Genomic DNA, 15395 nt, shown 5'->3' on the forward strand with positions numbered 1-15395 from the left:
TTTATTTGTTTTTATTGGCTATGTGTGTGTGTGTGTGTGTGTGTGTGTGTGTGTGTGTGTGTATTAAATGTTTATTCATTTATTTTGAGGGGGGAGACAGAGGGAAAGCACATGAACAGGGGAGGGGAAGAGAGACAGGGAGACAAAATCCCAAGCAGACTGGGTGCTGTTAGTCCAGAACCCCACACAGGGCTTGATCCCATGATATGTGAGGCCATAACCTGAGCCAAAATTAGGAGTTGGACACCTAACCAACTGAGCACCCAGGCACCCTAGCTGTATATTTTTGCAGAATGTGTGAATAGTTTCAGATTTAGGTGGCTGGTATTACCACAACTACCCAGAATTTCAGGTCTGTGTTTTTTAAAACATTATACAAAACATATTGACATTTCAAGTTATTTGCAATATGTCATGATGTAACCAGAATTTATGGTTTGCAGATTTTCACCTTCAGTGGTCTGTATTCTCTTAATCTAGTTTATTTAGTTAAACTGAAGTTTTCTTTATTATTACAATTGTTTTATCAAATAGTACACCTGCCAGTCTACGAAGTAATTTTCTGGAAGATATGTTCATGGTAAATGTAATCCTTATTTTAGATTATTTCGTTCCTTGATTTGTCCCAATCAGTTGGGTTTATAAATTTCTCCCTCAGCTTTAAAAATTATCAAACATATTTGAACAAATGGAAATTCAAGTCCATGAAACTTGAAAACATGTGTATAGATTAAAACAAAATAATCAAAAAATAAAATAAAACAGGATAATCAATAATACCTGATTATAAGAATCCAATGAAATGTCATTATAACCAATTGCCTCTTGTAATGAAATAAGCTTTTTGACTATAAATAAGGAAAGTTCCTCCTCTCCAGTTTCACAGCAAACAGGTCTTACTGTAGTTGGTACATAGGGATCAGGAACAAAATACTTTAGTGCTAGCACATGGCAGGGTAGAAGGCAGCTTGCGAAAGTAGGAAAGAGGCGAGTGTAGAAAGTGTGCACATCCAAGAGGGGCAGCCATTTCTCTGTTCTTGGAGGCTGTGAGCCCAGCCTTAGAAAATCTTTGCTCTTTCAAAGAGGGTAGAAATGTGGGTTCTTATGAGAAATCTCCTACTTTAAATAAATAAATAAATAAATAAATAAATAAATAAATAAATAAATAAATGGTTTTAAAACCATGGCATGGGATACACAAAACATGTCAGTAAGCAAGCCAGATCTGGTTATTATGTTCCAGTTTGCACCCTCTATTCTGGATACGTTGTAGGGACTAGCAGGTGCTGTAGTGAGAAGAGTCTGTGTTAGAAAAGCTTTTGCTGAGCCTAGGATCACCTCTTAGCTGTGTCAAATTAGGCAAATGGCGAGATTAGTGCTAACTTCAGTTCTCTTGCCTAGGAGGGTGAATATGCTAAAATCTGAAGAAATATAAGGTCTGGCAAATTGCTAGAACTTTATAATTCTTTTGAAATTATATGTGAACCTGAATTTGTATCTTCTATTAAGCTCTAAGTTTTACACTTACAAAAATGAAATTATAAACAGGCATAGCTTCTTAAAAGTGTCTTCATTCACTTTTGGCATTTAACTGTAAATTGCTAACTCTGTCTAGTCTCCTCTTGTTTGAGAAGCTTTGTGTTGAGTATTAGTAAACTCATCCCTTCTTGGGCCAGGTAGAGGTCCATGTCATCTTGTCTTCCATTCACTAGAGGAAGAAAAATGAGACTTTCAACTCTGAATGCTTCTTCTGCTTGTCAAACTGTTGATTTGATTACACTTGGTTTTGGTGAACTCAAAAAGTACACGTCCCTCATTAGTAAGCTCATATTTCTGTTCAGTACTGTAAACCAAATCTCTGTGGGCGGAGATTCTGCTGGTCACTGAGAATGCCACTAATGATGCTTGCTACTTAAGAGGATTTTTATTTCTATCCTCCATAGTGTGTTTGATCTGCCTGAAATAACACATTGTACTTTAAAGGGTTACATATGTCATCAGGTTGTGTTTGGTTTTGTTTCCTTTTAGGTATTTCTTTTATAACACACTATACCCAGTAGAATAAAATCCATTGAAGCTGAAAATATTTTGAGGTTTGAAATTAATGCGCTTTTCCCAACACCTCTTCTCTAAAACAACTTAATTACTAGAATCTGATGAACTTTCCCCTTAGTAGTGACCTTCTGAGAAGAAAGAAATGGATGTTTGTGTATTTTTGTAAGGTGTGCAAAAGGCATGCATGCGTTTTTCTCAGTGCGTGGTTTTCAATTAGAATCGAAATGCAATTACAAAGCGAATTGGTGCAATTCTCTGGATAAATCAAGCAAAATTCTTTTCTAACTCAGTGATCTTCATATATCAGACAAAAGTACATTTTAAAAAGCTTGAATTATTTTAATAAGCACCTCAAGTCTCCAACTTAAATTTACTTATAGTTATATCATGCTTTTGAATTGCTTTTATGTTGTTCTGCCATGTTCTGGGGAAGCTGTGTTTGTCACATATATTCTTGAAGTCAATGTGCAGACTCTTCTTACCTCTTAAGAGTATTATCTTTGACTTAAATACGGGATATTTGCATACAGTTGGGAATATTTCTGTTCATCAGCCCATTATACTTTCCTAGGTGTATAAACTATATTTTGCAAAACCTTATCTCAGTATGTTTATGTACTGTCTAAGTTTCTGTTGGTCTGGAATAGTTTTTCTGTGACCTTGGCAAATCGCTTACTCATTTGGATTTTTTTTTCTTCACAGATGCATTTTGTAGGAGTATTTTGAAGATGAATGTTTGCAAATCATTTTGAAATTGCCAAACGCCACATACAGTAAGTAATATGTATTTTTATTTTTCCACTCAATTGCAGTCATGCTGAATGAATTTGGCAGTCATAAAAGAACACATTTCTATTTATGGTTCTTGATATTTGTGAATATTGAGGCAAAATGTATATAAAAGATAAAAAATTTGATGAGCTGTTTGCTAGTCTGAATTAAGTTGTATAAATTCAAGATTTCTGATGACAAAATTTACTATTGTTCTACTTATATAACTTGCACATGATATTTCTCACTTATATTTAAATGAGATGTTTTTCTCTTGATCATAAGTTGAGTAGAGTGTAGAAAGCAGGTGTTATTAACCAGTGCTGATACGGAAATTTTAAAAAAGAGTATTAAATTAAGTATTAAGATTGGCCCAGTATTAAGATTTACTGTGAATCAGGTAACTTATGTGTGTTGCCTATAATTCTCCCTGAAATATTTTAAGATTATTATTTTTATCCTCATTTTATAAATAAACCTGAGACCTGAGAAATTTTACTACCTTACTCAACATCTTTTCAAAGTGGTGAATCTGGGCTTTGAACCAAGACTTTTCAGAAAATATGGTCTCTAACTATTAATGTAGACAGTTAAATAACCTATCTAAGAGGCTGAATATTTAAGAGTTTAAACGTGTTCTGATAATTTATTTATATTTCTGTTTTGTTTAAGCATTATTCTGAAAATGTATTTTTTTCTGTATTGTCTATCATGTCATTGCTTTCTTGTCAAATGATGCTTTCCAATCTCCAGTCCAACTTGGAATGCTTTAAAAATTTTTTTTAATGTTTATTTATTTTTGAGAGAGAGAGAGAAGGGGAGGGGCAGGGAGAGAGGGGGACAGAGAATCTGAAGCAGGCTCCAGGCTCTGAGCTGTCAGCACAGAGCCCGACATGGGGCTCGAACCCATGAACCAGGAGATCACAACCTGAGCTGAAGTTGGGATGTTTTAACGACAGAGCCACCCACACACCCCAAGCTTGGACTGCTTTGAACTGTGTGAAATAAATGAAAATGTAGGTCCTGAAAAAATCACCCAAGGTAATCTTTGATAAAAACAAACAAACAAAAACAAAAACAAAAACAAAAAACAGGTTTAGAATTAGTATTCTGAAGTTCGTCAAGAGTTTTCTCTCATTCATTAAAAAAAAACAACCAAATAAAATTAAAGCCTGTTATTATTTTCAGAGCTTGGAGGGACCACAGAATCAGACTCCTAGATTTTACATGCTTGCGTTCCTTGTTTGATGAAGTGAGATGTTTGGGGCACCTGGGTGGCATAGTCATTTGAGGGTCTGACTCTCAATTTTGGCTCAGGTCATGATCCCAGGTTTGTGGGATCGAACCCCATGTCTGGCTCTGCTCTCTCTCTCTCTCTCTCTCTCCCCCACACACACCTCTCTCCCTTGCTTGCTCTTTCCCTCTCTCTCAAAAAAAATACTTAATGTTTCTTTAAAATGGATGTAAGATTAGATGGAACTGGAGGGTATTATGCTAAGTAAAATAAGTCAGGCAGAGAAAGACAGATACCATATGTTTTCACTCATGTGGATTCTGAGAAACTTAACAGAAGACCATGGGGGAGAGGAAGGGGGAAAAAGTTACAGAAAGGGATGGAAGCAAACCATAAGAGACTGTTAAATACTGAGAACAAACTGAGGGTTGATGGGGGTGGGATGACAGGGAAAGTGGGTGATGGGCATTGAGGAGGGCAGCTGTTGGGATGAGCACTGGGTGTTGTATGGAAAACAATTTGACAATAAATTACATTTAATATAAAAAAATAAAATGGATGTAAGATTAGGAACTATTTCGTTTGTAGTGTGTTAACACATGTAAAGTATAGCACAATTCCAGGTACAAAGCAAGTTGATAATTCAATTTAAGTATATTTGTTAATAAGCATCCTAACGTTACATAAAGTACACCACAAAAGTACTCAGTGAATACTGTTGATTGACATGTGCCAAAAGAAACTAAAGTTCAGCCTTCTTTTTTTTTAATTTTTTTTATGTTTATTTATTTTTGAGACAGAGAGAGACAGAGCATGAACGGGGGAGGGTCAGAGAGAGGGAGACACAGAATCTGAAACAGGCTCCAGGCTCTGAGCCATCAGCCCAGAGCCCGACGCGGGGCTCGAACTCACGGACCGTGAGATCGTGACCTGAGCCGAAGTCGGATGCTCAACCAACAGAGCCACCCAGGCGTCCCCAGCCTTCTTTATAAATGTAGACATCTTTTAACTTTTAGTGAAGAAACAAACTATTTAGGTAATCACCATGTAAATATACAGTATATAAAATCAGCACACATATATATCCTATTGTGTGTTGTTTATATATCTAGGCTGAAACGTGTGTGCTTTTTGGAGAAAAGAAGAGGCAGTGTGAAGTGTTTCCAGAGTCTGAAATGCTTATTTTGAAAGAGACAGGACAAACTTACAGATATAAAGTAAAGAAAATAGTTGAAATGATGGTCAGTTAACTTGAGGTCATAATCTCATCTGATTCTTTATGAAACAATTTATGGACATTGAAGCCATGTGGACAAAAACAAAATTTATTAAGCATTTACTCTATCCCATGTACTTTGCATTCAGTATCTCATTTAATCTAAGCAATAATATGACGAAGTAGGTATGTTATTGTCCCCATTGTTTTGTTTGAGGAAAATGCACAATAGGAAGTTTCAATCTATCATTCATGGCAATGAAGCTTTGAGGCTGATCCAATTCTAAAGTCCTGTTTCTTTACCTGAGTGTTAAGGACTGAAAATTTGTGGTTGATGTAACTTTCTTTTATTTGCATAAACACACTGCTCCCAAACCTCAGATCATACATAAGAATTCTTTAGTATATAAGCAGTTGATTATTGAATTTCAACTAAAATAAATGATAATTGCCTTTCATTTGTAACCCAGCCCAAGCTTATTCTGCTCCCACAGGACAGGCGGTAAGTCAAGAGGCAAGGGGTTCGGGCAAGGAAAGCGACTTTATTCAGAAAGACAGCAAACTGAGGAAACGGCAGACTACCATCCCAGAGAAGCATCTTCCCTCAGCATAGAATTTGAGCTGCTTGTACATGAGCAAAAGGGGATGGTAGAAAGGAGTTGGAGTCAAACGGTGACTAATATCTGTAGAAATCCAAGAAAGGTCATGTAACTTCTTTGTCCTTGCTCAGTTCATCTTTGTGTACAGGAATCTGGTCATGCCATTCCTGTAAGTCTTAATCATAGAATAATCATTTCTGTACTTCCTTATCTTCTGGGTGAAGTAGGTTTTGGGTAAAGAGTAGTTTCTGCAGATCTTAGCTGTAACGTGCCTACATACAGGGCTAAGCAGAATTACTAAACTATATATCACAGCAGCAAAGGAAATAGCAGTATGAAATCAGACATGCTAAGTTTCTCGCTGTTACATATTGCTAATAGGACCACTTGGCAATCTGAAACAAATCGCCTTTAAAAAATGCTGCTTGTGTAAAGAAAACTTAAAAAGTGAAAAAGTTCCCTCTCTAAGGCAGAGACCGTATCTTATGCTTCTCCTCAGAATTTGAAATGCCTAACCACACTGTTTTCCTGCAGTTCTGCCATTTCATGCAATGGAATGAAGAGTTTAGCTAGACTTAATTATCGCCCTCCCTATTTGTCCTCGTAAAGTGTGTCATCACTGAGGGATGTGCTTACGACACCACACTGACCACACTGGTACTTTCCCTTTCCATCTCTTTGGTGATCTTCATCTTTTTCCATTTCAATCATCCACTGACCCCAGTCCTTTTACACATAACTTCTTGAAACAAACTGCCAGCAACATTTTACCTGAGGGATATTTTCGAACTTACTGGTATTTAAAATATTATTGCCCTAAGAGAGAATAGGTCACTCTGTGTTCTCACACTACTGTTGGTTTTGAGAATTAAGGACTTACAGAATGCTTCTCCTTTCGATTTTCGTGTTTGGTCTCTGAAAAACAAAGCTAGTGATTACAGTTAGTGATAATATTTCACTTCATTCAATAGATATTAATTGCATGCTCTGCTAATATGAGAAACCGTGCTGGTTTAGTACTAGAGCAGCAAGTAGGAGGGAAAGACAAAAATGACTCAAGAAAATTCTGTGTTCAATTTAAGGAAATACCATAGGCACAGGCATAAACGAAGGATGTGGTATTAGGATATGGTGTCAGGAGAATGGCCTAAAGTAATCGAATTAATAAAGCCATTTAAATAATTTGAGAAATAATAAAAAAACAAGTCCCTATACGTGAAAAAGAATAAAGCATTAGAGGACATTTAAGAAAGGTTTAATTCTGAACAGCATTCACTCAAGATTTCATCATGGAGGTTGCATTTGCACTAGATCTTGGTGCAGGTGGAAAATGTTCACTGAGAAGTCAAGGAAATGGCATAAAAGAGCTTAGAATTGAAGTGGCATACTTGACATTAATTAGGCAGCAGGATAAGTTTCCTGTGTTGGTCTCAAAACAGATAACACTGGAAAATTAAGGCTGGGGCTAGGCTGTAGGAAATAGTGATAAACACATTTAGAACTTTGAATTTAATCAGTAGGCAATAGAAAAAAAAACAAAGAATATTTTGGGAAGGCCAATCATGTGAACAAAAATTTCTATTTGAATACTAGCCTGGTGGTGTCTTCACAATGGATTCCAGTTAGAAGACTTGTAGATAAGATAACAAATTTTAGGAAAATAGAGCAGTATAAGAATAAGAGTGGAGGGTAAGACCTGAGGTAGCAGCAGTGGGAATGGAGACAAGGACTAGATGGAGGTGAGGCTTTGAAGGAGATGGGGACAGGGAATAGTAATAACCAGAATCCCTTGTGTGGTATTTGCTGTGTAACAGACTCTGTTTTAAATCACTTATATTTGTCATTTAATTTTATATCAGACAACTCTGAGAGGTAGATACTGATGTCATCCCCATTTTGCACAAGAGAAAACTGAGTCAGAATTTAGCCAAGTAAATTGTTGTTGGTTAAATAGCTAGAAAATAGCCAAGGTGACACTTGAACGTGTTAAGTCAAGCTCCAGAATCTGTAACCACTGCACATCATTTCTGTAAAAAATAACTGAGATTTCCAGGTTGAATGAACTGGAAAATGATGTTACCAATAGTCAGATAAATAGTTGTTTTTTTGTTTGTTTATTTTGTTTTATTTTGTTTTGTTTTGTTTTTCTTCAGGGTTTGCCCCTTCTTCAGTTAAGTCTTTGGGGTAGGGAGAAACATCTTCTGACTTTTAGGGAGAAGTATCCCTTATGGTTAGTGATGAATCTCTTAGATACATTCATTCCTATGTTGGGCAACAGGAACAGTGTAATTTATGATATTGCTCAATTATAAATTAGAATAGTAAATATGTCATCTTAATATGATTTGTCTTCCTTCCTTAGCAGAGCTTAAACTGAAACAAGGATAGAGTGCTAAATTAAAGATTAAATATCTTGGGTGCATGAAAGACCAATATTTTAGAGTTAGTTTACCATCATACTAAACAATAATTTTGACAAGGGAAAAAAACTAACACCCAACATAGAGAGTATCTCTCTTTTCCTATATTGGAGAAGTAGCATAATATGCTGCTTAAAAGCCTGGCCTCCAGAACCATACCTTTGCATGGGTTCAGATCCCAGAATGAGGCGTCTTTAGCCATGTGACTTTTGTAATGTGAGATTTTAGCTACGCGACTTTAGCTGTGTGACTTTTCGTGTGTCAAGTATGTAAGCTCTCTGGCCTCAGTTTCTTCACCTTTGAAATGTGATAGGAGAAGTAGTATGTTTTCTGAATAATTGTGAAAGTTAAATAAGGTAAAGCACCTACAGGGACCCTTGGGTGGCTCAGTCGGTTAAGTGTCTGGCTCTTGGTTTTGGCTCAGGTCATGATCTCATGGTTCATGGGTTCAAGCCCTGCATTGGACTCTGTGATGGCAGCACAGAGATTGCTTGGGATTCTCTCCCTCTCTCTTTCTCTCTCTCTCTCTCTCTGTCTCTCCCCCCACCTCGCCTCTGGCCATCTCCTACTAGTGCCATCACTGTGTCTCTCAAAATAAATAAATAAACTTAAAAAATTTAAAAACAAAAAAAAAAAAGATAAAGCACTTACAGTGGTCCCTGACACATAGTAAATTCTCAATATATGTTACTTATGTTCATGGAACTCTATCTCATTTATCATAATTTTAAATTTATAAGATTTAATTCCAGAATTATTGACATTTTGCATGTGTTTACTGTGAATTTTTATGCATTACGAGCACAAAACAATGAACTTTACAAGCAAAGGCCCATGTAACTTCATTGTGCAGATCAAGAAATAGAACATTTTCTGGAACACCCAGGGGGCTCAGTCAGTTAAGTGTCTGAATCTTGATTTCAACTCAGGTCATGATCTCACCATTTGTGAGATGGAGCCTCTTTTTTCAGGCTGTGCACTGACAGCATGGAGCCTGCTTGGGATTCTCTCCCTCCCTCTCTCTCTGCCCCTCCCCTGCTCACAGATGTTCTCTCTCTCTCTCTCTCTCTCTCTCTCTCTCTCTCTCTCAAAGTAAATAAATAAACTTACAAAAAAAGAAATAGAATATTTTCTGCATCTCAAAAATCCTGTTGTTTTGCCTCTAAACATTACTCCTCTTCCATCAATTCCATAAGGGTAACTTTTTCGTGACTTTCGTGATCACTTCCTTGCTTGTCCATTGCAGTTTTAACATTTTATCATGCATCCCTAAAAACAAAATGTTAGTTTAGCTTGATTTTTTAAATTTATATATGTAAGTCATACAACATGCATTCCTGAATTTATATATCTAAGTTTCATTAATGTTTTTGTGTGATTCATTAATTTTCATTGCTAGGTAATGTGCCATTATAGAAAAATACTACAGTATTTATCCGTGTATTGTTGATGGACATTTGAGCTATTTCTGGGTTTGGGCAATTATGAATAGTGCTGCTATGAACATTCTTTTAAATATGTTTTGCTGTACATATCCATGCATTACTGTTAGTGATGAAATTGCTCAGTTATATGGAATACAACTTTTCAATTTTAGTAGATACTGTTAAACAGTTTTCCAAAGTAGTTACGCTAATTACATTGTAGTCAGTAGTGTACGAGAGTTCCCTTTGTTTTATCTGTATCCATGCTTGGTATAGTCTTTTTAGTTGTAGCCATTCTGATGAGAACAGAGTTTACATTTCCCTATTGAAAATGTGGTTTTGTTATGCGGTTTAATTGCCATATAGATATTATTGTCTGTAAATTGCCTGTTCAAGTGTCTTGCCTACTTTTCTAGTGCGTTGATTTTTTTATTGTTAATATGCAGAAGTTAATTGTATTTGAATTGAGTCCCCTTTCAATTACATATTGCAAATACCTTTTCTTCTCTGTGACTTGCTTTTTCAATGTCTTTTTTCTTTTATTTAAAGTTAATTTATTTATTTGGGGGAGGGCAGGGAGAGAGAGAGAGAGAGAGAGAGAAAGAGACAGAGAAAAGGAGGGAGGGAGAGAGGGAGGGAGAGAATCCCAAGTAGGCTCTGTGCTGACAGCTCTCATGAATTGTGAGATTACAACCTGAATTGAAATTAAGAGTTGGGTGCTTAACAGGTTGAGCCACCCAGATGCCCCAACTTTCTCAATTTCTTAATGGAGTTTTTGATGAGGAAAAGTTTCTAATTTTAATTATAATCATATTTTTGCCTCTTTACATTTAGATCATTTCCTTTAAATTTATTTTTGTGGCTGATTTGAGGTAGAAGTCAAGTCCTATTTTTTCTTCCAGCTGGATATCCAGTTGTTACAGAATCATGCTGAAAATTCCTCTCTTTGCCCACTGCTCTCAAATGCCATCTTTATCATAAATTAAGTGCTGTATATGTCTGTGTTTTGGGGGCCTACTATTACTTTTATTTGGGCTATTAATTTCTTCTTTCTAATTAAGCCACTATTTTAACTATTGTCATTTTTAAATTATTTATATTATCTATTAAAACAAGTTCCCTTACTATGTTTTTATTCCAGGGTTCTTGACCTTGCCTTATTTCATACAAATTTTAGAATTACTCTGTCAAGTTTGACACACAAAAAATAATTGTTGGGATTTTAGTTGGAATTGCATTCAATCTACTGTTAAGTATATTTTTAAAGAATTAGTATGCTTAAAATATTGACTTTTTAAATCTGTGAACATTAAATTAGTATGCTTAAAATATTGACTTTTTAAATCTGATTGACTTTTTAAATCAGTATATATACTTCATTTGTTTAGGTCTTTTTAATTTGTCTCAATCATATATGTCTTATACTTTGTAGTTAATTTGTCCTAGATGTTTCATGCAGTCAGATATTCTTATATATTATCTAATTTTAAAACCTTATTTTCTTTTTGTTCCTTTAATAGAGTTTTGTTTTAAATATTGAGCTTGCCTGCAGCAGATCATAAACTCACTTATTAATTCTAATATTTTAAATAGGTTCTTTTGGATTTTCTATATAAAGAGCTATGTTTTCTCTGATCACAGATAATATTATTTAATACTTTTCAAGCTTTACACTTTTCTTTTTCATATTTTATTCAATTGGCTGCAATGTCCAGAGCAATGCTGAATGAAAGAAGTGGGAAGAGTGGACATTCTGCTCTTATTCCCGAGTCAAAGGCAATACTGTCACCAATTTACTGTTAAGAATGCTATTTACTGTACTAATTTTTGATAAATATCATACATTAGATAGAGAAATTTATTTTTCTCTTGTTTTGCTGGGATTTTTAATCATAACTGGATTTTGAATTTTATCAAATGCTTCCTTTGTATCTATTGAGATTATCAAATGATTTAAAAATTTTTTTAATGTTTATTTATTTTTGAGAGATAGAGAAACAGAGCATGAGCCAGGGAGGGGCAGAAAGAGAAAGAGATAAAGAATCTGAAGTAGGCTGCAGGCTCCGAGAGCTGTCAGCACAGAGCCCCACATGGGGCTCTAACCCACAGACTGGAAAATCATGACCTGAGCCGAAGTCGGATGCTCAATCGACTGAGCCACCCAGGCACCCAATTTTTCTGTTTTTACTTTGTTAATCTGATGATTTATATTGATTGATTGTTTTTTTCACAGATGTCACATTCCAGAAGCAGAGCTGCTGCTTTCTTGGGCTTACTGTGGGACCTAGAGTGCCAGAGGATTTCTTGTTTGTTCTCTACCCTTCCCTCTTTTAGGATGTGTCCCATGCTTCCATAGCAAAGTTCTTCTTGCACCCTTGTACTCCCAAGTGGCAGAGCGCTATTGCTTGTTACCAAGAATAGTGCTCCTGGTGGGTGCAGGAGGGTCCCAGGTTCCTTTCCTCCAGTCTTAACCTTAGACATGCCTTGCGCATCTGGAACTTAGGAGAATGGCTCTTTCCACATTCCTGCCCATTCCTCCCATGGTGCCCGCCCAAACTTTTACTTGTCTCTGTGGGGTTCTTTGGTGGAAGAGGTTCCTGTTCTTCCCCCAGTGGTAGCAGATCTCTGCTTTGTGTCCTAAAAGGCTAAGTTTTGCTTTGCATTAGAGAAGGGTCTGGGGAATCAGAAAAGATTTTGTGTTTTTGTGACACCAAAGTGCTTTTTCTGGTCTCCTGCCTTGACCTCAGTCTTTCTGCTAAGCAGCTGGTAGACGTCTGAAAAAAAAAATGCTTACACATGAATGCATATTCCTTTGTGTCTGGGTGATCCCAGGGTGTCTATATTGTTCTGGTGACCCATTCTGGCCTTCAAGTATTTGTTACAATTTTAGCTATTTTCTTCTTACCTTCTTTCATAATGAGCACCTGTTCCTCTCATGTTCTATCAAAGGTAAAAAGGCTCATATGTCCTGTCTCTCCTCAGAATGACTGTTACCCTTTGAAATTTGGTTAATCTCTTTGCCTTGCAACTCCAGCTCTCTTATGAGCTCAAGAAAAGTTATTATTTTGTAGATTATCTGGCCTTTTCTTACTGTTAGGCTAAGAGCAATATTCTCTGGTGGCTTTCAACTTTCAAAGTATTAGAAGCAAAACTGCATTTTTTTCACATATATTTTAACTCAACTTTTCAAGTGTTCCAAAGCAAGATGAGTTTTTTCCTTTACATTACTTAGTCGGCAATTACTGGAGCCAGAAATCTCAAATTAATGCTATCTGCAGTAGCATTTCCACACAAAAGTGAGTTGTTGCTATCACTGTTTTGTGAGCAATTGAAGCTCAACAGATTATGTGTAACAAGATTTCATTGTTTTAAATAAGGTGAAGTTCAAGTTTTTTCCTGCAGAAGGAACTCTGGCCACTGGCATTGTGGAGCTGGGATTGTGGTACCTTGTTCATTAGAGAATCTAGTCTCCTTATGTAGTCCTATTCTACCATCTTGGTCATATGACTTCATCCTCAAGGGTTTTCCAGTGGTTTAACATGACTACTGGAGCACAGCCATTGGTTGTATTTGTATTCTATGCAGCAAGAATGGAAAAAAAAATACTGCAATAGCAAAGGGGCATGCTACCAGCTGATTTAGCTTTCTTCAAGGAAATTCTGTGTAAACTCTACCCAATATTTTCTACCTAAGCATCATTACTCTTTGTTGCAAAAGCAGCTGATGTGTATAGTATTTTTGCTGCACACACAATGGCTCTGAATATGTCCCTAGTAGGGGAGACGGTGATAGCTATTTGGTGGGCTCGTAGCAATCTCACTCACAATTAGAAGATGGGCAAAATGCATTCTGGTAATCTAATTTCTGAAGCAGGATGATGTGCATTAAAATGCACAGATTCTATCATTAAACAGAGATGTTGATCTCTGGGCTCTGATCTCAGCTCTGTAAATTGCTAGTTATGTGACCTTGAGCCAAGGTTCTTATCCTAACTTGTTCTACTTTCTCAGTTGTAAAGGGGTATGATAATTAGTATCTTAAAACATTTTGGTGAGGATAGAATATGATAATATATGCAAAGGGTCTGTCACATAGGAAAGGATCAATAAATAGTATGTTTTATATTACTCATCTTATATTAACATTAGATTCAGTTATTTAAGGGAGGACAGAGTTTATCCAAGCCTAATACTGATTGATAGGGCAGGAAGGCAATTTACCTTGTTTTTCTTGGATGAAGCTTTATCTTTTAGATGGGATTGAGAGTCTCCATTTCTGCCCTTTAACTATATCATTTTTATACTTTGAACCAGAGTGAAATATTGCTCAAAATTTAGGTTTCTGATAGCGGCACTTTATGTAATGTCGAACCAAGAGACGGATAAGATGACTTCCGGTTTGAATTCTACCATTAAAAGTTATGAAACTTGTGAAAGTCATCTAACCCTCTGGACATCAGTTTTGTCAGCTGACAAAGCAGTTAGGTAGCTGAACTGACCTCCACCACCTATGTGACAGCTTTAAAGCACCATTGATTCTATGCAATTCTCCTTGCCCCAGACGTAGCCTCTTGTCAAAAGAAACATCCTAAAGATCATCAAATAAAATGATAAAGACTTAATTACTCGAATTCAAGTTGAATTTTTACAGGATCTGGCTTTGTTGTGAAGTTTTGCCAGTTCTGAAATGAAGAATAGGTAGTAACTGCACAACAACACAGTGTTGTACTTGGAAAACCGGCTTCCAGTTCTGGTTGTGGAGATTGCTTGCTTAGAGAAAGTGTGTCACTCTGAGAGAGTCACTTAAATTCTCTGTGCCTTAGATTGCTCATTTATAAAATGGGCAATATATATTAAGGGCATGATGAGGATCAAATGAAATAAGAAGAGTGTGAAAGTACTTTGAAAAATTGCATAATTTCAATGCTAAACTCTTTAAAAATTTTTTTAATGTTTATTTATTTTTGAGAGAGAGAGAGAGAGAGAGAGAGAGAGAGAGAGAATGAGAGAGAATGAGCAGGGGAAGGGCAGAGAGGGAGACACAGAATCTGAAGCAGGCTCCAGGCTCCAGCTGTCAGCACTGAGCCCAATGAGGGGCTCAAACCCATGAACCATGAAATCATGACCTGAGCTGAAGTTTGAGGCTTAACCAACTGAGCCATCCAGGAGGCCCCTCAATGTTAAGCTCTTTAGAAAGTCCAGTGGGTAAAGAACAGAAAAATGCCCACATTCTGTAACATGGAGATTGTACAATAAAATGTTATAAATAAAATGCAAGGAAATAAAGTGACTAAGGACTTCTGTTTTATTTTACTTTTCATTATTTTGTTAAGTTTATTTATTTCTTTTGAGAGAGAACCAGAGAGTGTGAGCAGGGGAGAGGCAGAGAGAGAGGGAAACAATCTCAAGCAGGCTCCCTGCTACCAGCACAGAGCCTAACACAGGACCCCAACCCAGGAAAGTGTGAGATCATGACCTGAGCCAAAATCAAGAGTCTGATGCTCGGCTGACTGAGCCACCCAGGTGCCCCAGACCTCTCTTTTTAACTTTATGTTACATTTTGCAAATCTATTTTTCTGTACACATTACGTTGTAGGATGTTATTGGTCTTAGACACTTCAGAAACCAGACTAGCAAGGCATATCTATGACTTTGTGCATGAAGTGCCTTCTTGAGA

The 15395-nt window shown here is 36.5% G+C and overlaps 1 protein-coding gene across 4 annotated transcripts in view; it reads left to right on the plus strand.

The window, feature by feature from the left end:
- Positions 1-15395, plus strand: part of GALNT13 (polypeptide N-acetylgalactosaminyltransferase 13) — a 565714-nt gene that overhangs the window by 61434 nt on the left and 488885 nt on the right. For all 4 annotated transcript variants that reach the window (XM_053215090.1, XM_053215089.1, XM_027055741.2 and 1 more), the window contains exon 2: positions 2758-2828. The gene's annotated coding sequence lies outside the window, so the exon portion shown is untranslated. The remainder of the gene's footprint in view (positions 1-2757; positions 2829-15395) is intronic.

The sequence above is a fragment of the Acinonyx jubatus genome, chromosome C1 (genome assembly GCF_027475565.1).
Source record: "Acinonyx jubatus isolate Ajub_Pintada_27869175 chromosome C1, VMU_Ajub_asm_v1.0, whole genome shotgun sequence".
Taxonomy (NCBI): Eukaryota; Metazoa; Chordata; class Mammalia; order Carnivora; family Felidae; genus Acinonyx; species Acinonyx jubatus.